General features: G+C 42.0%; 1 protein-coding gene across 18 annotated transcripts in view; it reads right to left on the bottom strand.

Moving 5' to 3' along the window:
- The window catches only part of CLIP1 (CAP-Gly domain containing linker protein 1), a 123791-nt gene extending 108662 nt beyond the window's left edge, over positions 1–15129 (bottom strand). For 3 of the 18 annotated variants that reach the window (XM_030583045.1, XM_030583047.1, XM_030583041.1), the window contains exon 1: positions 14922–15121. The gene's annotated coding sequence lies outside the window, so the exon portion shown is untranslated. Of the gene's footprint in view, positions 1–14921 lie in introns of all 18 variants that reach the window. The other 15 variants (XM_030583038.1, XM_030583043.1, XM_030583042.1 and 12 more) reach the window with 10 other exon arrangements.
- Positions 15130–24153: the final 9024 nt, after the last annotated feature.

Here is a 24153-nt window from a genome sequence, read left to right as displayed (position 1 = left end):
CTGCTGTTGCCATTTTCACTTTTCTATGAGTTATCATAGCTACTTTTCTAATTATAATTGCACTTCAACATATTCCAACCAGAACTACACTATCCGTAGCATGAAAAGAAGAATTCTGTCTTCATGCAGAGCATATTTACCCTGTTTGAATCACAAAGCATGATTTTTCTCTTGAAATTTTTGTAAAGTTCAGGCCAGATTAGCATTATGAGTCATTCTATATTTTATAAAATATACTCTCTGTATTCTCTCTTTAGGGACATATTTCTGGATATGCACACCTCTGATATTTTAATAGTTATGTCTCTTTAAAGTAAATTGAATGAAATTTGTTTCAATCTTTTGCACTTCTGACCTGCCTTCAGAAGACTGGAAACTATTAAGACCATTGCAGGAAACTCATTTACTGCATAAGATTTTTAGTAAATGCACAGACTAACATGGTAAATTGCATTTCAAACTGTCTAAAAAATATAAACCAAAAGATTCTCACTATTAAGTTAAGAAGTTTCTCCTTAAAAGGTATTTATCTGCCTACACAGCACATCTTGACAGATAAATACTACTAGTTAGGGTGACCTTGATAATGCTAGTTAAGGATTATGCTCACCAAGGTTTAAAGCTATAAATTGTATTATAATACATCTTCAAGTAATGTCCACTGGGCACTGGTTTTGATCTGTTAATCAACTTTAAAGAGCCACTTCACCAAATGAATTGTAGACACACACATAACAGTCACATCATGTTGCTTTGTCACGACTGATCCCACATCATCACAAAGCATATTAGCATACTGCACCATGAGTATTTGTTGGTTCTCTGTAACTGAGGGAGTCTTAGGCCTGGTCTACACTACCCATTTAAATCGATTTTAGCAGCGTTAAACCGATTTAACGGCACACCCATCCACACTACGAAGCCCTTTATATCGATATGAAAGGCTCTTTAAATTGGTTTCTGTACTCCTCCCCAACGAGAGGAGTAGCGCTAAAATCGGTATTATCATATCACATTAGGGTTAGTGTGGCTGCAAATCGATGGTATTGGCCTCCGGGCGGTATCCCACAGTGCTCCACTGTGACCACTCCGGACAGCAATCTGAACTCGGATGCAGTGGCCAGGTAAACAGGAAAAGCCCCGTGAACTTTTGAATTACATTTCCTGTTTGCCCAGTGTGGAGCTCTGATCAGCACGGGTGGCGATGCAGTCCCAAATACAAAAAGAGCTCCAGCATGGGCCATACGGGAGATACTGGATCTGATCGCTGCATGGGGAGACAAATCTGTTCTATCACAGCTCCGTTCCAGAAGACGAAATGCCAAAGCGTTTGAAAAAAATCTCCAGGCTACACAGTGCTGCGTGACAAGCGTTAACAGAAAGCCAAAGAATCAAATGGACACTCATGGAGGGAGGAAGGGGGTACTGAGAACTCCAGCTATCCCACAGTCCACAGCAGTCTCCGAAAACTATTTGCATTCTTGGCTGAGCTCCCAGTGCCTGTAGGTTCAAACACATTGTCCGGCGTGGTTCAGGGTATAGCTCGTCAATTTACTCCCTCCCCCCACCAGATGAAAGAAAAGGGAAAGAAATCGTTTCTTGACTTTTTTTCCCAATGTCACCCTGTGTCTACTGAATGCTGCTGGTAGACGTGATGCTGCAGCACTGAAGAGCAGTATCCGCTCTTCTCCCTTCCCCGGCGGCAGATGGTACAATATGACTGCTATCCATTGCCACCATCAGCCCGTGAGTGCTCCTGGCTGGCCTCAGGTGAGGCTGGCTGGGGGCGCCTGGGTAAAAATAGAAATGATTCCTGGTCATTCCCAGTAAATGGGACAGAACGGCTAGTAACTGTCCTCATCATAGCAACTGGGGGCTGAGCTCCATCAGCCCCCTCCCTTTCATGTGTAAAGAAAAGATTCTGTACTGCCTGGACTGTCATAGCAGCGGGATGCTGGGCTCCTCTCCCCTGCACCGCTTAATATCCTGCCTGGACTGTCATAGCATGGGGAGGCTGCCTCCCCCTCATTTTATCTCACTAACAAGTCACTGTTTCTTATTCCTGCATTCTTTATAACTTCATGACACAAATGGGGGGACACTGCCACGGTAGCCCAGGAAGGTTGGGGGAGAAGGGAAGCAATGTGTGGTGGTGTTGCAGGCGCACCCCCCCCGTGAATGGCATGCAGCTCATCATTTCTGCGGGATCTGACACGGAGCAGCTGTACTCTCTGATACACTGGTTCTCTAGTACACTTGCCCCATATTCTAGGCAGGACTATTTTTAGAAACCATAAAGGAGGGATTGACTCGGGGAGTCATTGCCATTTTTGCCTTTGCACCCCCATCTGACCTCAGCCACAGGCACCCATGATAGCAGCAGACAGTACAGAACGACAGATAACTGTCATTTTATTGCCAATTTACAATGGCAGCAGACGGTACAGACCGACTGATAACCGTCTCTGCTATCATGCAAAAGCAAAGGAATGCCACTGTGTAGCGCTGGAGTATCGCCTCTGTCAGCGGCATCCAGTACACATACGGTGACTGTAAAAAAAAAAAAAGCTGAACGAGCTCCATGGTTGCCGTGCTATGGCGTCTGCCAGGGCAATCCAGGGAAAAAGGCGTGAAATGATTATCTGGCGTTGCTTTCCCGGAGGAAGGAATAACTGACGACATTTACCCAGAACCACCCGCGACAATGATTTTTGCCCCATCAGGCACTGGGATCTCACTCCAGAATTCCAAGGGGTGGGGGAGACTGCGGGAACTATGGGATAGCTATGGAATAGCTACCCACAGTGCAACGCTCCGGAAATCAACGCTAGCCTCGGACCATGGACGCACACCGCCAAATTAACGTGCTTAGTGTGGACGCGTGCACTCGACTTTATACAATCTGTTTTAGAAAACCGATTTATGTAAAATTGTATTAATACCGTAGTGTAGACGTACCCTTATAGTTCCTGAGAAGAAGGGAGATAAGAGGGAAGGAGTTCTCTCTCCCTCACCTGTTACGGTCTTCCTGGATTCTGAAAGGGGAAGTAATGTTGCTTCCCTCCTCTCCCACCTCTCCTCTTTGGAACCATGAAGGATAGGTCAAAGCAACAGCAGTCCCGTTTTTTAAACACTCCCCCTACAGTCTCACCAGAGACAGAGAACAAAGAGCGTGCTGATCAGACTCATGAACACAATGAGTGCTGTCGGCAAGGCTGCCACATGCCTTTTGAAGCTCCAGAGCCAGGAGCTGAGAATCTCTTGTTTAAACAGATATAAAATTTCACCTTTGTCCAGCTTGTCCCTGTCCATCCCTCTACGAATACAAATCGATGCCACACCATTCCGTTTTGTTGCCAGCACGTTCTTGCCATTTCTGGGCAAAGAGTTTTGTCATGGGATCAGCCCAGCACTTTTTTGGTCTGCCCAGCAGTTGCTTGTGGTCACTGGGGATTGAGTCACTGATGCGGGTTGTCCACTTATTGTCTTGCCCGCAGACTACAGGACCCACCCATGTCCACTTTGTGTTGTACATCGCCTGCACTACATCGGTCACCTCTGTATACTTCTGATCTCCTCATTCAGTATGTGATCATGGGGTGATATCTTACACATTCGCCTTTCCACTGCTCTCTGGTGACTGCAAATTTTTCTTCCTCCACTTTTGTCATTGACCAGCCTTCCGGTCCGTATATCATTGCTGGTAGAACAGTAGTAAACAGTTCTTTCCTCTTCTTCTTGGGCAGTTTATCATCTGTTAACGATGTCTTTCTTTTGTTGAAACTTGCCTACCCCACCTTTCTCCTCCTACTGCATTCCCCTTTGGATGAGTAGTCTCTGTTGAGCTGCTGACCCAGCTAAATATATTTGTCAACCTCCTCAATTACTTTCCCATTTAGAGTGATGATTCCTGCTGCACAATGCTCATTCCACATCCAGTTCATCTTAGATGTGTTCACTTCCAAACCACTATCACATGAAAGTGTTTGCAATTGTTGCAATTTGTTCTCCAGTTCTACTGTCTCCCTTGCCAATATTACACAGTCATCAGGGATTTACAGGGATTAACCCATCTTCCTTGGAACTAATATATAAGCACCACAATCTTGGTCTGACCAGCTTCAAAGTCGTGAACAAACACAATGTTACTTATTAACTAACAATCTACATAGATTTTCATATCTGAGAGTTTAATAGATTCTACACCTCACTGTCACATCTAATATTAACAAAATGTTACAAATTATGCATATTGTCTCTATATATTTCATCTTTAGCTCTTTCTGTACCACTCATTGAGTTTGTAAACTTGAAACATATTAATGAGACCTCTTGATCATCCTGTACCCATTTTTTGTATTCTTTTCTCTTCACCCTGCATAGTACATCATCTCATTTAAAACTGGGTATACAACAAGGATTTGTTTGGGGCGGGGGGTGGGGGGAGTTGTGGGAGGAAGTAGAGGCTTGCCGGGAGGAAGTATAGGCTAAGGCACAGTAAAGGCGCCAGGAGATGCTTTGGATGGAGGATGCAGTAGAAGGCCCAAGATCTCAAATCACTTTTCAGACATGAATTATCTATCCGAGCATCCCAGAAAGGCTTAAATTCTATGTAGAGATCTGAGTTCTATTCCTGGCTCTGCCACATACTTCCTATACGACTGTCACTTCACCTCTGTACCTCAGTTTACCCATCTGTAAAAGAGGGATGGTTACTTAACTAAGCGCTTAATTAATTCAAATTCCGACGTGCTCTAAGATCCCTAGATGGAATGCACCAGAGAACCATGAAGAACTATGCACTTCACTTTCCACAGTCAAGTATTAGAAAGATAAATAAGAGGCCATTTTGAACTGTTATAGACTTTGGGTCAGGGCATTATGAGTAATTCTTTGTAAAGCTATGTTGCCATTTCAACACACAGTTGCTAAATTTTCCCACCTTTAATTAACAGAGGGAAATAGCTGATAAAAAGCCTAAATTTGCAGAATGTACAGTGCTAAGGTGTAATACCCTGGTTCAGTTGTTAGTGTATATTCTGTTATTTAAAGTCCTACATACATTATAAAATCTACAGCTGCTGTAATTTATTGAAAGAGTAGAGAGTCCCTTATCTTAAGCATACATGAGTCTGTCCTGACTGAGGCTCTAGGATTAGGAAACAGAAGAACTTTTCACTCATCTTATCCCTTTTAAATTAGTCATTCCTTAATATCTACTTTTTCCTTCTGAACTTTTCAAGGGGAACCAAAGAAGGAATCTCAACAGCCTTGCATCTAGGTACTGTGTGATAAAAAGGTTCCTTCCTCCTACCTGTAACTAGGTGGAGTCACTAAAACAATTTCCTTTCAACATAAGGAGATTAAGTCCTGCTGGGAAAAATATTAATTTAATGAGCAGAATGCTGACAAGAGAACAAAAGGAAGGGATACGATTGGTCACTGGGAAATCTTTGGTCCCATTAGCTTACAAAACAACCAATTTCTACCCTTAGTTAGATGGATCCTGAAATCTCTTAACCCTCATGGGAAAGGTGAACAGCATGGAAATTTTGATTGTATAGATCCCCTAAAAGACAAGGATTTGCTGTCACCCCTACCTTTAAAAGTGTGTGTAGATACAAACAGCGTAGATACAACCACTGCAGATATTCTCCTGGCACTGAAATATATATACCCCTTGCTAAATAAATGCAGTTTGTGATGCAGACTGAAATTTTAGTGTGCATCAATTTGAGCAGAGTGTCTAAATTGTTAAAAATGTGCCGTTCTGATGGAAGTTTGGGAGTGAAAGTAGTTAAGGCACAAAAGGTAGGATCTGGTCATAATACCACCAGCTCCTGTTTTTCTCAAAAACTGAATGCATATAAACAAGGACATCCAGCACCTCAGGCTTCTAACTGATTGATGTAATTGTAAGTGAAGGAGCTGAAGCACGGAGGCCACTTTCCAGAATAAACATTAATTTTGATACTTAGATGGCTCTGGGAGTGGAGGGAGCAGTTAGAACAATTCCTCCACGGCTGAGGAATTAAAGGGGAAGGCAGTTGGGGGGGCCCACTGATGTGGGCTTCAGCTGGTAGGTGACAATGCAGCTGGAGCTCCCACCCAATGGCTCCGGCCTGGCTCCAGCTCAACTCTGTCCTGTCTGGCTAAAGGTCCAGTGTGAGAATCATGTGATTACCAAGAGAGGTGACGGTCTAAGACTAGAAAGAGTCAGAGATGCATTTAGCCCAGTAACTTTGACAAGTGCTGTGGGAGAACCACATGCCTTGAAAGGCTGCTGGCAAGACAGTAGTAACTCAAGGAGACTGTAGATCAATCTATTTAAGAATTGCTAGTCCTCTCCATAGTCAATATTGAATTTTATTAGAATATTTTCTGGCTGCTGAGAAGTTCTGTGTGTTATAAACGAAGGTGAAAGTTAATATTTCTCAGTTAAACTCTTCATGTTTCCACAAATGGGACCTATCACCCAATCACTATTAAGTAAAACTGGTTATCTAGAGAATTTTTCCTTCCAACACTTAAGAGTCCTTAAAATCCGTAATTTCTGTGTCCAATTTAATATTCCCCAGCAGTCATTTTGGAAGAACCTAGAACATGTGAGGAATTGCTCAGAGTACAGAGCAAGGAATAAAGTTAATCATAATTTTAAGCTATTAATTGGGGGGTGACATGAGGTTGGCAGCGGGGGAAGGATGAGAGAAGAAATGTGATATGCTCACATTCCACTATTTTCCTCCCTTACTTCTCTCTCTACCAGCAAAACCCCGAAATCAAGATCTACTTCAGAAGGCAGACATTACGTGACCTGCAGGGCTGGTTCTGATACTGTTGATCAAAAAGAGAGGAGTGGTGCCTCACCTACTCCACCGGGAACTGGCACCTAGCTTAGGCAGCTGAGATCATCACCAAAGCATTATAAACAACAAAACTGCATCCAACAGAGGCATTTCTGGACATGCTAACACACTCAATGAAGTAACCAATGAGGATCCCAACAGTTTTCTACATGTCAGCAATGCCAAGAGACTCTAAAGGAATGTCAAAAGCCTAAACAAAGCTTACATTAATTCAGTGGTTTTCAAACTATTAGGCTGCATGTCCCTTTCCAAATTATGCAGTCTACTGCATTCCTCCATCTGAGATAGGGTCATAATATACCTCTGCTTGATTGCCAAGTCTTACTAAGTAGAGTGCGTTGTCCACCACTACAGGATTTTTCTCACATACCCTGACGAAAACTCATCTACCCCAGTTTGAAAACCACTGCATTCATTCAAACATCCAAAAGCTTGCATTTAAGGTACCGAGTTAACATTTGACCTGAATCTTTTAGACAGATGAAGAAAGGAGAATTTGAAAAATTATACTGAGGAGACAGATGACATGAGTTTTTCTTGACAAAGATCTAAGGTGAAATATTCTCAATTAATTTCAAGAAAAACCTTGACATAACTAAAGGAACAAAGAAAAGAACATTAAACTACAAGGAAGAAAAGTCAAGCCGCCCTAGGTGTTGACATCCATCACCATTAATCATATGCTAAGTAGATTTGGGCTAGGTCAGAACTTGGATAGAAGATCCCCAATTAACACTCAAGCCTCCCAGGAAGTGGTGCTAGTCAATCTTCCACTTAAAGTTGCATCTGCACTAGGAAAAAAGGTGTTTATTTTACTACGTGATATAACATGGTAGTGTAAACAAGGCAGTCTGTATTTTTTCCCCCACATACATAAGTACTTCCCCTTTTAAAACGTAAGCAAGCAAGTTAAGTTAAGATCAGTATAAGCGTTTCCATACGTTAAGAACTGTTTTCTCTTATATTTTTTATTTAAACCAGCACAATCCTTTGTAGTATTTGAAACCCAAAACATCACGGCACTCAGAACACAATACTGCTGACCCTATACGTTCAAAAATCATGATTCTATTTCCCACAATGTGATGGACTTGAAAATCCTATGATTTTTAAAAATAAAAAAATATTAGTTGCCTTCTTGTCACTGAACCTTTGGGGTTCATGTTTTCAAGCTTTTCTCCACAACCATAAGGGCTAAAAAATATACTTTTCTTTAAAAAAGAAAACTGAGATTCACAAGTAATCACCTCACTCCAGGAGGTGGGGCTTTAAGAAAAGCACCAAATATCACAAGACATGATTAAAAAAAAAAAAAAAATTGAAAAAAAATCACAAGAGCTGGTAACATTATGAAGCAAAAGCCTACAATTGAAAGTTACTTGACTTTTCAAGCTGAAATGCAAAAAGTAAAGAAATAGCATAACCAGTGACAAGTAAATTTAATCAATAAATTATTTCATCTTTAATATACAGTTGTTGGTAACATGAATAAAGAAAGTTGTTTTTAAACACATGATTTTTAAGTGGGCAACATCTTTTTAAGCAAGGGAAAATTTAGGCTAAATATCAGGAAAAAATTGAGAGAGAGATTGAGGGCAATGGAATGATCTCCTGAAAGAAGAGTTGAAAGCCCCATTTTAAGTAGATTTTAAGGACCGGATCCAACAAAGACATGTTTAACTTTACATACATGAGTAATCCTATTGACATCAACAGCACTACTTGCGTGTATGAGCTTAAGGTAGTGCACACTTGCAGGACCAAGGCCCAAATCAGTCTGGAGAGCATAGTGCACAGAACAATCCTGCACTTGGATGAGAAGGGGATAGACTAGATCGTACCAAAGACAGCTTCTCTTCCTCTAATTTCTATTATGCAGGAATGTCATGCAAAATTTAACAAAAAAAAGTTGCAACTACAGTAATTAAGTGTTAATTGGCATTAGCCACATTCAGCTAAACAAAAAACCATACATGAGTGCTACAGGAACAGGGATGTATCAGTGACACTACTTCAAACTAGTTTTTGTTAATATGAAATGCAGTATTTTATACTGATTCAGTTCAAATGGATTTAGCCCTCCAGTTCCAAAGACCTAATAATCTAAAAAACTAGAGAACTTTGCACTTTTCCCTAACTATGCCCTACCTCACCTCACTGACTCACTCTAAGACAAACCTCCAGGAACAGAAAAAATTCCGATTATAAAGGACTCTATGAAAGGGACAAAACACACATACTCAATATAACCATACAACAATCAGCAAAGCTGACCCTAGTGGTGATCTACAATTCAAAAAGAATTTATACCCACAACTCTATATTAAAGGGGAAAATATATCACACACACTGAAGTTTAATGCAGACCCAACAATACAATAAAGCCTTTATTACGTATTGAGTGAAACAAAGATAGACTGCAATGTTGCTATTTTAAATTACAGAAGGACTAATAACCCAATCACACTGTTGTTTCCACTAGCACTTTATGACTATCATGTATTTTAAGTATGCAAAGAACCACAGACTTGCCAGTAACTAAACACTTACACATGGCGAAGACTAAAGCCCTGTGTACACAACAGAGTTAAGTCAATGACCATATGCTGCTTTAAATTACATTGTCTGTGCACATCCATACAACGTTCCTTGTGCCTGCAGAGCGCATCCACAGTCGGAGTTCTTGCATCGACAGAGTGTTGCATTGTGGGTATCCTACTGTGCAACTTGCCACCCTCTGCCGCTGGGAGATCTGGGAACGGATCACAGTGCATCATGGGGGCATGCTCACCATCCCATCATGCAATTTTTTCCATCCCATAATTCCGCAGGCTTCCCATTCTGATGTGTACCATTTTTTAACGACCTCTGTAAACTGTGTGCCCGCTATCTCTGCTTGACATCATGGATCCTGAGCTGCTGACCATTCTGCTGATGAGTGTTATGAGCACAATGCAGATGGTCCTGCTGTATTTCATGAGCTGTGAAACAGAGATGCCTGACCTGCTGTCTGCCAGGGAAATAAATAATTCAAGACTGGTGCTGGCATTCACGGAACAGCTTGCCAGAGTGGACCCTTGGTACTGGGGTCGGGAAACAAGCACTGAGTGGTGGGATCGCATCATAATGGGTGTATGGGATGACAAGCAGTGACTGCAGAACTTTCAGATGCGCAAAGCCACATTCCTGGAACTGTGTGCAGAGCTCGCCCCTGCCTTGTGATGCAGAGAAACCAGAATGAGAGCTGCCTTCAGAGTGAGTGAAGATCGCTGTGTGGAAGCTGGCAAATCCAGACTGCTACCAGTCAGTCGTGAATTAGTTTGGAGTTGGAAAGTCCACTATGGGGGTTGCAGTGATGCAAGTGTGCAGGGCCATTAAACACATACTGCTATAAAGGATTATGACGCTGGGTAATGTGCAGGAAACAGCTGATGACTTTGCTGCAATGGGATTCCCTAGCTGCAGCAGGATGATAGATGACAAGCATATCCATATCCAAATTTTGGCCCCAGACCATCTTGCAACAGAGTACATCAACCGAAACGGCTACTACTCCATGGTCTTGCAGGGTGCTGGTGGATCACTGGGACTGTTTTATTGACATCAGTTTCAGTTGGTCAGAGAAAGTTCATGATGCATGGATGCTATTGGAATACTGGACAGTATAGAAAGTTGCACACTGGGACTTTCTTTCCAGACCAGAACGTTCCAATGGGGGATGTATAAAGGCCCATAGTGATCAAGAGAGACCCTGCCAATCCCTTGCTCCTGTTGCTCATGAATCCTTACACCAGGAACCTAGACAGCAGCAAGGAGCACTTCAACAACAGGCTCAGCAGGTGCCAAATGACCACTGAATGTGCCTTTGGCAGATTAAAATGTTGCTGATGATGCCTTTTTGGGAGGTTAGCCCTCAGTGAGGAAAATATTCCGATGGTCACAGCAGCCTGCTATGCTCTGCATAACATCTGCGAAGCAAAAGAGGAAATGTTTCCCCATGGGGAGAGCTCTACGTGGATTATCTGGCTGCTGATTTCGAGCAGCCAGATACAAGGGCAATTAAAGCAGCTCCGGGGGGTGGGGTGGGGTGCTATCAGAATCGGTGAAAATGTGAAGGAGCATTTTGACAACAAGCACCAGTAATGTGTCTTTATGTGATGCATTTGGTCAGGCAATGTTTACTTAACCACCTAAAATGATCCTCGTAATGCTTGCTTTCTGAGCTTTCATTGTAGTGAGCAAATGCTTTTGCCTATAGCCACTGTGCTTGAATTTTAGCAGCAACTACCATGTGCATGACACAAATAAAGACTCATTTTGTTTCAAAGACTAGACTTTAAAAAAAGGATAAAGTGTATTGTTTTTCAAACAGGTGACATAGCAATGAGGAGCAGTCTCTTGGTTCATGCTCTCACAGCTGTGTGTAACTTCAGCTTTCATCATGAAACCATTCTCTAGGTGTGGATTACAAGGGGTGCTCTCTGACTCTCCAGTAGTGTTATTATCCGTTCCTATTCATCTATAATCCGCTCCTGCCCATGTCTACTTTCCAAGATATCCAGCCTGAGTTTTTCATTAAGTGGCTCCCTCCATGCTCTTGTTTCACTACGTGCTCAATCTGTTGACTGCAGCACCTCTCTAAACTTATCCTCCTTACTCCTTCTGGTTCGCCTGTTTAGCTGATGGAGGTGCTCCGCCAGCGTGCAGGAGATAGTCCTCAAGGGCACATTTGCATAAGCCAAAAAGAGTGTCCCAAATATGGTACGTTCTGTGGGGAGGGTGGGGTTGGGAAGGGGGAAAAGGGCAAGAAAGGACAAAGGGTCTAGGTGGTTTGCGAAGAGGATCATTACATGCGTGTAGGGAGAGTATTCTGAATACTGGCACCCTTTTCCATAGGCTGAGGTAATCGAACCCGATATCTCACTCCTGAGGGTAACCCAGGATGCAAGGGTGCATTTCCTGTATGCATGCAGCTTCAGACTGGGTCTGTATGCTGCTCACCTGTTTGCCGCTTTGGTCCCTGCAGAAATAATTGCCAGTTAGCACAGAAAAGTTTCCTACAGCGGGGGGAGAAACAAATAGCTCTGCCAAGGAGCCTTCAGCACAGGATTGTAGAGTACCTACACAAATGTTTCCTAGCAATCTCTATGGAAGATTCTCAGGACATCCCTGTGTACACTAACAAACTTTTCCCCTAGGCCCCCACTGCATAGACTCTGTGGTTAATTTCTATCCCTTATCCCTCCTTTACCATATAATAAAGTAAGTGAGATCTCAATGGCTAACACTGTGTAGTATCAAAGCAAAATGCATGCTTACCAGAGCTTCCATCTCCTGCTTCATGAGCACAGGAGCCAGGCTGATAGGACTGGCTATACACCTCTAGAATCAAAAGTCAGTCCTGGTTTCCCATGCCACCAGATGACCCTGTTGCATGTTCTACATCCTCCTCCAACTCCACTGCCTCATCCACCACTTTGTCCTCATGGATGACTTTGCTGGCCGCAGCCTCCAGTCCCCGTGAAGTATCCATGGGGCTCTTGTTGGTGTGGTCATTGTCATAAATGACACACTGCTCTTTGTAGAAATGGCATGTCTCCAGCACTGCACGAGAGTCATTGTTGCTGTCGCTTGCCTTCTGGTAGGCCTGCTTCAGCTCCTTGATCTTAGCACAGCACTGCTGCATGTCCCTTTCGTGTCTCTTCTGCACACCACAAGCAATCTGCTCATAGATATCAAAAGTTCCTACAGCTTGAGCAAAGCTCTCCCCACAGACCCAACAGCTCCAGTGTACTCCCTGCAGGAATGCGTCTGATGTGGAAAGCCAGCATCTGGTCAGTTGGGAAGATGCTATGTGAACAGTCCACGCTGATCATGATCAAATAGGAAGAGGAACTTCTAAAATTCCTGAGCCTTTAAGCTGGGGAAGGGCACATGCCTGCATATCTGCAGGGCAGTGGAGTTCAAACTGCTGACCAGAGCAGTCATGATGGGCACTGTGGGACACCTCCTGGAGGCCAGTTGGGGTGACATAAGTAAGTGTCAATGTAGACAGTGCACTGTGTTGCTTTAATTATGTCACAAAGAGCTCTGTGCCACTTAGCAAGGTAGTTTTATTCTGTCAGCATAGCAGGGGAGTTAAATTGGCGGGAGGAGCACTGTTCTGTGTATTCCTCTGCTTTGTCGACGAAAGCTAACTTTTGACGACAAAACATTGTGGTATAGACAAGGCCCAAGATCCCTTGTTGTTAAAGAAAAATAACCAAATATGTTGCTCAATTTCTCTTCATTTGCAATTCCATTTCATGTTGTATCAGGAAGAAAAGAGAATTTACTCTCCGGCATTGACAGTTTCAACAGAAAAGTTAAGATTGTATACATGAGTTCTTTAACTAAAATACACAACAGAACACCAGCCATTAAGGTTCTCTCCCTGTATTTCCTCTCCTGCAGTCCTCCTCTCTTTGTGTTTACTTTCCCTAAAAGGTATTTATAACATTACCTCCTATCCTTGTTTTTACAACACATACACCACACTTTAACTCTTCACCCCCAATGATCTCAGAGCAATTTCTGAATGCCCTTAGTTACCTCAGCTGTAAAATGGGGGTAGAAAGATAAGGCATGGCACAGTTTGTGTGGCCTGCCCAGAGTTAGGAAAGGAAAATAACTCAATTCTCCTGGTGCTGTACTATGTTTAACCACTAGGCAATGCTTCTTCCCCTTGTCTGGTTTAGGGAGAGACCAAAAAAAAAAAAAAAATCCCCAAATACCACAGCCACTAAGAAGCTGCTAGACCCACTTTTGATTCTAACACAATAATTGATAGTGGCACAAGTTCCCTAGCTGGTGAGGTGGCACATGTGGATGTCATCTGCAGATAAGTAATTTTCAGAAATAATGGAAACATAGGGAACAAAGCTTAAAACAGAGGTAGGCAACCTATGGCACATGTGCCGACTTCCAGTAGCACTCACATTGCCCGGGTCCTGGCCACCAGTCCGGGGGGCTCTGCATTTTAATTCAGTTTTAAATTAAGCTTCTTAAAACATTTTTAAAGCCTTATTTACTTTACATACAACAATTGGTTAGTTATATATTATAGATTTATAGAAACAGACCTTCTAAAAACGTTAAAATGTATTACTGGCACACGAAACCTTAAATTGAGAACGAATAAATGAAGACTCGGCACCCCACTTCTGAAAGGTTGCCAACCCCTGGCTTAAAACATGAAACTCAGGGTAGCCTTTTTAAAGAAAATCAGACGACTGATAAATAAGCCATGTATCAACATCTAGCAAATAATCATGAGGGGCATGTGCCAACACCTAGACACCCCAGAAAAAAAACAACGATTCAGATCACAAAGGGCTGAAGACAGGGCTGCGCCTTCCAAGCCCGAGACAAAGTTTGACAGTTTCCTAGGCGCAGGCCTTTCCGCGGGCACCGTGGAAACCCCCCTCGGCTCTGCAGGGGCTGTAAGATCCCGTAACACTTCCTGGCGGGGACGAGACCGGCTCTGATCTCCCGGGCCGACGCGCTCCCTCCCCACACACCAGTTGACTCCCGCTCGCCGCCCGGTGCGGCTCTCGCCCCCCCGCAGTTCGCGGAGTGCGGCCAGCGCTCTGGGCCCGAGCGGGGCTGTGGAAACGCACCGCAGCCCTGGCTCCGGCCCCCGCGGGGAAGAGGGTCAGGCGGAGCCATGGCACACGCCACTCGGGCACGCTGCCCGCTCGCTGTCACCTCGGCAACGCCAGAGCGGGAGGGGGGGGAATCACTAGGCCGCCGAGGGGCCCCCGCCCCTCACCCAGCCGCCCGCCTAGGCGGGACACGGACAAACCCCCGGCCGCGGGCTCCCGCTCCCCCCAGCCTGAGGCGGGTCCCACCGCCCCCTCGGGCAGGGCGCGCGCCGAGCCCAGAGGAGCCGCCGGGGGCGGGAAGCCGCAACAAGGAGGGCAGCCAAGGCCCGCGCGCCGGAGACGGCTCCAGCTGCCCCCTCCCCCGAGCCAGACCCCTTCCCGGCGAGCCCAGGCCCCAGCGGGCCCCACTCACCGTCGGTGTCTCCTCCTCGCTGCGGCTCCGGCCCCTCTGCGGCGGCGGCGCCTCTCCGGCTCAGAGGGGGCGGGGTAGACAGACAACGTCTGCGCCCAACCCGGCCTCAGGCACTTCAAGGCGGAGACTGCAGCGGAGGGGGCCCTCCCCTGTTCCTCCGTCCCTTTGTCTCCCCGCCTCCCATTCCTTCCCTCTCCGCCTTTGTTCGTTCACACGCCGGGAGGCCGGCGGGTCGGGGATCCTTCGCCTGCTCCTCCGGGTGCAGGAAATGTCAGAAGGCCCTTGCCCCGGGGAGCAGGGGGGTGAATTTCTCTCCACTCCCCCGCCCCTCTCCTGCTGCTAGAGGGGGCTAAGACCCGTCCCTGTCAATGGAAGGAGGGGCAGCATTGGAGACTAGGAGGGAAAAGGTTTTCCAGGACGGAAAGGACAATTTTAGAGTCAGCCTTTGCTAGGAATGCCCCATCCCTTCAAATCCCCGGATCGTCCCCCTTCACTGGTGAAGGGAAAGCTTGTCATTCCCAGGCACAAGGACCCGACCTGTCAGTATCTCACGTTCCTCCCAGGGCTTTGGCTTTGAAATTGACAAGACACAGACAGCCCACTGGAAAGCCGACAGCTCTGGAGCTCCCAAGGACCGTGGCAACAGCCGCACGGCTGGTGCTCCCCTAAGGAATGTTCAGACATAAGAAAAAGCAAGAGTTTAGAGAAATAGAAGTGCTACACCAGGGCCTTCCTCTTCACAAAAGGCTTTGTCCCCACAAGGGGAGAGGGGGGGAAGAGACAATAGGAAGGGAATGTAGCTAACCCTGCTGTTGCCCGTTTTAGTAATGAGCTGTTCTGGCAAATAAGAATGAATGGAAGAGGAGAAAAGGATAGGAGACAGGGGCAATACAAATAAGCCTAGATCTTAACAGGCAAATCACTTAACTGTTTGCTGCTTTTATCTGCCTTTCCTTTTGTCTTAATACCCACAAATTTATCTTCCCTTCACAACCCCAAAACACAAACTATTTTAATTTCTAATACATTTATAAAGTAATCTGTATGAGGACTTATCCTATTACTAACCTTATAAAATTATTTGCCTGTTAATGCCAGTGGCACCAGCTGTTTTAGATAAATTCTTAAGCCTGATACAAAGGACTCTGTTTCACTTCCAAGTTACCACCTCTTGCCTGGTGTGCAATTTCCAGACAATATTGTCCTAGGCCTCTGCTGTATTAGTCCTGAAGCAGACCTGAGTTTGCAGTCTCAGAGATCAGTTGGTTTATGAGAGATACTGTCCAAACAAAAGGGAGACAAAAAATCAGTTGTGCTAGCTGCTGAATTAAATCTAACTGGGATTTGTATTTAATTTTTGCCTCAACCCTTGGCATGAGCCCAGCCTTTTGGCAGCACAGCCTGTGAAAGCACAAAAGAAAAAGAGGGCAACAGAGACTCTAAATAACTGGTTTAAAATAAACTGATCAGTGTTTAGCAATGTCTGATAGAATTTCAATCCCTAAGTGTTAAGTATGAGCTTTTATTCTAATTGTTACATGTTATTGAACCAAATACTGATGCCCATCCTCAGTCTTTGATTTCCCCCATCCTCCCCCAATAAATTTTAGTTGAGGAAGGATATCATAAAAATAATGCTTTAACTAGTGCATTGTGTTTAATTTAAAAAATACAGTGACAGATCAATCCTGTGCTTATGGCATAAGGGTTTGATCCCGCAAACCTTACTAATGTATGTAAAAATACTCACACAAGTATTTCCACTGACACACATGAATAGAGCCCTATGTGGACACAAAATTTCTATCTGTTCCACAGAAATGGTCGGTGGATACCTGCAGATTTGCAGGGCTCTACTCATGAGTGAGAGTAAGGGCTGCAGAATCAGACCCCCACCACGTGTTAATTTGTAAAGAGCAGTGTAAATTTCTTTGTTTTATGGTAGTGCCTAGGAGTCCTAGTCATGGACTCAGACCCCACTGTAGTGGAATAGCATCTAGACCAGATCAAAGATGGCATGTCTCTATTGAGTGCTTTTCACACTGAAGTTTATATCAGCACTGAACCAAAGTATTTTTCCTGCCCTCTGTAAGTACTAAGCATTTGTTTTTCCTGATAAATATGAGTTCCTGTTGTAGAGTACACTAATAGTATACAGTAATTTTTTTTAACATTCTACATGAACAGTTCTAATATGTTTCAAGGGGCCTTTTAAACACACAAACTATATAAAAATTTAATGAACATAAATCAGTTTAATATCTAAGATTAAGAGTAAGGATTGCTGCTTCCAATCAGTGGAAAAAAAATCTGTTGATTTGGGTAAGTGGCTTTTCCCTACATCATAAAGATGGAGGAAGACTAGGTCAGTCATTCAGTAGTTCTTATTCTATGTACAACTACTGTGGTTTTCTGTGTGTTTTAAGTCACATTCAAATACATACGGTGCAGCTCTACGAAGTAAACAAACAAAAAAAAACCACACCAAAAAACAGCACTGTACTAATGCATAGGAACTAGAAAGTGAGAAGTGATTGGAAGGTATGTTGCTTTATTTGAAGGTTTACTGGCCAAAATTAATAAAACAGCATTAAATGATGAAATCTATACAAGTAAATGATATAGAATAGCTTAATATTCGTAGGAAAAGAAAGCAAGCTAAAATGGTAATCCCTAGCTCCTGAAACAAGAATTGGGTAAAGCACAGTTTAAAAAGCCTCCAACTATAACAAAATGGGCAATAATTTTTAAATGTAGTTCTAGTTAAACTCTCATTCCATTAACAGCTTTATTGTACACCCCTGAAGAAAGAATAGCTGGAGAACAGAATGGAGAGGTAGGAGGGACCACTCTGCCATCAATCAAACGATAGCATAGCATTTTACATTATATATAGAAATATATATATATATTAATAGCTACTATTGAGTCAATTTCTATGCATCACTTTCTGGCCTTAAATAAATTACATATGCATTTATTGCAAGCAGACATATCCAGTCTCTAGCTATGGACTTTGTTCTGACTTGCAAAGCATTGGCAACAGTGGCCAAATGGTACAGTAGTGGACTAGACACAGGACTGGAAATGAGGAACTCCTAGATTTTAATAATAGGTCTACTATAGTTTAGCTTCATGATCTGAGGCATACTCTGTGCACTTTTTCCTACCCCCTTAACACTGTGAATCACTGGACATCCCACAGACATGCAGTTAGAACACAACTTCCGGTATCATAACCATATAGTTAATGTGTGTTAATAAGTTAGGCCTATTTCAGTCCTAGAGAATCTTTTCCTTCAGTGAATGTGGAAAAATGACTCACTGCTCTTCCTTCCATTTTCTCATCTTTGTACAATCTCTAAACCAATGAGAGCTTTCAAAATAGCAGAAAACATTTTATTCTTTTTTAAACACATTTTTGGGAATACTCTCCTTAGAAACCCAGTCCTCAGTTTAATTAGATTAATTTTTAAATTATAAAAAAGTAGTATATCTAAATTTTGCCAACTGTCTACCCTTTCTGTGCATTTCCGTACTGCCCTTCTAGCATGCAGTGAAAGATTCTCTCCCTTCCCCTTACAGGTTTTAGTGTACAAAAAGGTAGGGAATAAGCCCTATTGTTGCTACTTATATCTAGTAGTACCTACAGGCTACAATGTGCTAGATGTTGCACAGGTATTAAGAGACAGGCACTCCCAAAGATCTCACAGCCTTGGTTATGGCTAGGAATGTAATAAACAGTGCATCTGACCCAAGCTATCATATTTCATTGTAAAGCTTAGTTGCTAAGTTTTCAATTATCATCACAATCAATCCAAACATGACTGGTGTGTGTTCACCCTTCTATTTTTGCATTCTTAATGTTTTTCCTCCCCACTTGGTACCAAATAGACATATAAGTAGAGTTTACTTGTACTGAGGCTCTTATGATAAACATCCTATAGGATCTCACTGATATAACAAACGTGAAGTGATTTATAAATAAAATACAAAGTCAGTTTACAAGTGACCTTATGCAAAAACAAAGTGCAATATTCGTCTAGTGTAGAAAGGATAGTGTTACTTTATGCCAAATGCCCATTTTCTCTTCTAGAAGTTGCAGTGTATAGAACACATGCCAAAATTTGACTTTTATTGCACTAGGGAATGAACACAGAGAATGGCCTTCCAGCAAGATGAAGATCTCAGTCCCCACAGACTTTCATCAGTAAGCAGCAGCATGGATGCACGCAAGAGAAAATATTCTGTCAAGCAGAAAAATAGCTACGCTTGCTATATGTAACACAGGGAATCTATTTGGCCTTTATGCTTCTATTCACTTCTTCAGTTGCTTGTTCCCAGTTTGCACTCCGTTTATGGCTCTTCTTATATATTTCAGTTTCATCTGTGCACTGACTGGGATTCCTATTGTTGCCTCCTCCTGTACATTGCAGGACTCTGTTCAGTGAAGGGAGGCTCTCAAGCAAAATTGCTTAATTATCCAATAAATATTATTTTATCAAGTTACTACATACACTAATTAAAGAATGACAACTGCATTTGTTTCCATTTTACTTTTGTTCTGGCTCTCATTTGTATTTAATTGCCTCCTTGAATTCTCCATGACATGTACATGTGATATCTTTTGACTGATCCAGCTGAATACTGTGTTATGTAATCTTGCAAACAAGTAACAGGACCACAGTTTGTGTGTGTAATTATGTGGTATAAAGTCCAATGAACAGTTGACAAAACAGGAGGGAGAGAAAAAGTGGGACTTGTGTAAAATATGCTGGCATGTAAAGCAGACAGATAAACATTTTATTTGTGAAAGAGGCTCCTGCAATAAGCTAATAGACTTTGGGAATCTAATCTCAGCAAAGGTGAGTGAAAGATTACAGAATTGTTTTCAATAAGCTTTCCTACATTAGGCATCAATGATCTCTCCAGTACTTGTTGTATTGTAACTGTTGTTTCACATATAATTTGTCTGGAATAATAAACTATTTGGGGCAGACACCACACTGAAGTTAGGCCACGTGAGTCCGGGACTTCCTCTAACATGTTTTGTAAAGTACCATTCATTGGATTGGGTAAACAACAGTAACAAAGCGCGCTCCCAGAACTAGTGACCTTGGTAAGCCAGTCCAGAATCAAGAGCCACTCTCACAGCTAAGCTAGATCAAAAATTACAAAGGGGGAGTTATCCTTTGAAAAACAATTCCCCATTCATCACTTGCCTAAAATGATTCCTTTCCTGCTTCAGCTGACCGGTAAAAGTCAATCCAAAGCAATGCCTCCCTTATTGCAGGTCTACAGCAAGCAAAGTCTACCAAGTTTTGCACAGTACTTGAGACAGCAACATTTTGGGTGAAAAACAGATGCTATTAAATGATCCCTCCCTTTGTTTGCTTACCTCATTTTAGACTAATTTTAACTTCAATATAATTCTCATCTTGATGTGACCCAAAAGTGTATTTTCTTCTGCTGCAGTGTCCTGCAATAGGGAAAAAAAAAAAAAAAGAGTGGTAATTAAAAGGATTTACATCCTTGCTCAAAAAAGTTTTTCCAACTACAATGTATTACAGTGAAAGCTGCACTAAAGTCCCACCTACAATAGGCAACTGTCAGTCTTTAGTGATCACTTTAAAATACTTGTGTTTGGGTTTTTAGGGGCTCTCAAATTGGGGATCACAACACCTCAGGGGATCACAAGATTACTACCTGGGGGTTGTGAGCTTTCAGCCCCATGGCTGGTGGGGGCTAACACCAGCCGCAAGGCTGACCGCCTGAGGCTGAGGCTGTTTATCTAAAATTATCTAAAATTAAATTAACTCCCCCCCTCCACTTTTAATGTAGAAGGGGAGGGTCACACTCAGAGGCTTGCTATGTGAAAGGGGTCACCAAACAAAAAGTTTGAGAACCGCTGGGTAGGCAACCCTTTCTATTGAGTCCTGAGGGGAAAAAACACAAGACAGGCTTCACTATAGATTACTTTGCAATGTTATATTATTTGAAGCATTTTAGGGTTAGTGAGCAAACAATAGTCATGTACACAACATGTTAATTTTAATGCCATTAAATCCACCCTATTAGTAAACTGCTTTTTGATGACTAAATTGCTAGTCTTTTTCTTATGATTAATTTATCTCCCTGTAACACAAAAATATGCTCTCAGGAAGGTCAATCAGTCTGCAAAGTCATTCACTTTCAATTACAAATCTTTCTGTCTAAAGACAACACAATCTTGGTACATGATTCGGGTGGTACACAGTAGCATAGGACTCCTATTTAGCCTGACACACTGACTCAATTTAATATGGTTTTTGTTCCTTTTGGACTTATCTAATAGATATCCCACCCTCCAGAGTTTATGTTGTAATATATATTTTCTTTCAGTAAAGTTACTGTGTGTCTTGCAAATATCTGATAAAATTTTAGCTGTGGTTCATTTTCATATTTAAAGCACTTGGTATTCTATTAATACCTTCATATTACAACCAACTTAGATTACACAAATAACTACGGGATAGCAGTTACATCCCAACTGATGCACTGAATGTACTGCAGAGGTTTCATTTAAAATTTCAAGTAAGCATATTTAAGAATAATAGTCTTATTAATACTGATTGCATTTCACTATACTAAATGCTCCAAATATACGGTTCCAAAAATGGGAGCAAACTCAGAAAAGATTTGCATCCCCAATTACAGGTCATGTGTCAGATGTTCTCCTTCCTGAGATGAATTCAGTGCTTGCAAAAACTGCCAAATTGACAGCCCTGGAGACTGAAGTACCCTGTTCATCAACAGATCAAATACAGCACAGGCAGCAGCAGTCCAAACTTCTCTACATTCCCCTGCACCAGCATCCATTGACCTGTTCTAGAGTGATCACTTCTCGGGGCAAGAGGATAATCCAGCAATACAATATCTCAGCAGGAGCCAGAAGGGGACTAGTTGTGATGACTGTTTCAGTGCAGTTTTAGTCAAAAGATGATCACAACACACACACCAACATTTGACATGCAGACCACTAAACAGCTGACAATCCATTTTCATTGCTTGTTACTTGACCTGGATTTGAGCTAGTGACTAAAAGATTAAAAGTTGTGTATCCCATTGGCAGGGATCTGAGGGATCCTTTTCCCTAACAGAGGATATTAAACATACTTAAACTCTATAGTTTGAGAGTTCTGAGACAGTAAAACAGCTGCTCACAGACTTGACAAATCCAATATCACATTTATGAACAATACATTTGTCACTTAAGATAACAGAAGAGCAAGCTTCCCGATGCCAGATAACCTGCACAGCAGCAAACTCATACTGGCTACAGTATTATCTTTCTCTTCTAAAACAGCAAGTACTAGTTACTCTTGAAACCAAGCTACTGGTCTGACTGATCTATTGATATTGTAATAAATGCAATGGTCTCTCCTCAATAAAAAAACAAAACAAAAAACAAAACATACAATACAAAAAACAGACCAAACAAAAAACAAATGAGGCTGAGCAGAGATTACTTGTTTAGTTAGTGTTAACCTGTCAATTCAAATTTGTTCTAATTCAAAAGTATTCCATTTGCATTTTTAAATTACTCCCTTTTGACTGCTACTAGTTTTTGAATGCCACACTACTGATATGTTTTCTAATGCAACTTTTCAACTGTTCTGTGTGGGAAGAGGGGGAGAAGGGGTAATACATGGTATTTAGTTTTTAAGACTTGGGCTCCTATGTAGTAATTTGAGGTAAAAATTAGTATGGATTCTCCTACTACCTACTGGTAATCATACCCAATGTTTATAGAATTTCTGTTGAAAAGAGCATCAAGACTAGAATAGCAGAAGTGATGCAAGTCAGAACTGAATCATACTGGCAGAGGGATGTGGGAAAACTTGATCAGTGTCTGTTCACACCATACCTATCTCATACCAAGTGTTATTAGATCTTATTAAAATGAATGAGCAATCTAGGTTCCTACACCACACCCATCACCATAATATGAATAGAATTTTTAAAATAATCAAGAAAATACATTCTCAGCAAAACTGAGCAACTGAAATGAAAGGTGATTTCTGGGATAAAAAGCCCATCTTGCAGATAGACTCAAGTAGAGATATCAAAAATTATTTCAAAGCCTTGAAACTACTTAAATGTTGAGCAGGCATGGAAAACAAAGCTAGAAAGATTCAATACATAGATGCATGTGTCTTTAAAAGGGTCTAGTCTAACAACATATTGACTTTTGTATAAAGTTTGACTACAGTCAACCCAAAAGTTATTTGGAAATTAAGATTCTCAGTCATACCTGTGCTGGCAGCAGTGAGAACATCTGTTACTGTCAAAACTTAATTGACCAAATCCAACCTTAGCACACCTCTACTAACTTCAGGTGGAAGTGGGCAAACATTAATTTAGCTCACTGCTTTTGCTCTGACACAGTAATGCAAAGGAGCCTTCTCAAAAGGAGTAAAATGCTGAACATATTACCCATAAAATTATGCAATTTAAGGCAAGAAGTGACCATTAGCATGAAAAAAAATATTAAGCTATGGTTGAAGATTTATTAGCTGTGCTGAGACTGGCATACATGCCCACTGTCTCCCTGTCATTTTGAGTTTGATAAAAAAAAATCTATGTTAACTTGCTATTAAAAAAAAAAAATCTATGTTAACTTGCTATTTTTTTTGTTTTCCCCCCCCCACCCCCGCACCCCTCTGCCATTTTTAAAGCACATTCATCCAAGCCAGGCCTGGACCACAAAACACAGATTTCTAATTTTGTTTTTGGACAGATCAGGCATTGAGACTTACAGGCTAATGAAAAGTTAAACAGTTTGATTTTAAAGATCATTGGAGATAAAGATTGGAATCTAGCAGCCTACTTTGTAAAGAGAAATCATGTTCGTAGGTATTCAATTATATGGATAGAATAAGAAAATGAAGTTAATTTAAATGGAGTGAAAAAATGGTTTTTCTGTACAGATTTATTAGAACTCTGAGCATAAAGTAGTAATGACTATACTAAATCTTAGTAGAGTTAATGATATCCACTATATACTGCAAATCTGACTGACTGGAGAGAGCAGTAATTTTCTCACATTTATGGCTTGGGTCTTCTTTGCTCTATTTAAGCTAAGATATACAACGAATAGTGCCAGATTAAATAATGTAAACAGGTGCATCTGAAGAAGTGAGCTGTAGCTCACGAAAGCTCATGCTGAAATAAATTCGTTAGTCTCTAAGGT

This window comes from Gopherus evgoodei, chromosome 13 (assembly GCF_007399415.2).
Source record: "Gopherus evgoodei ecotype Sinaloan lineage chromosome 13, rGopEvg1_v1.p, whole genome shotgun sequence".
Classification (NCBI taxonomy): Eukaryota; Metazoa; Chordata; order Testudines; family Testudinidae; genus Gopherus; species Gopherus evgoodei.
This window is presented reverse-complemented; position numbering and strand designations above follow the sequence as displayed.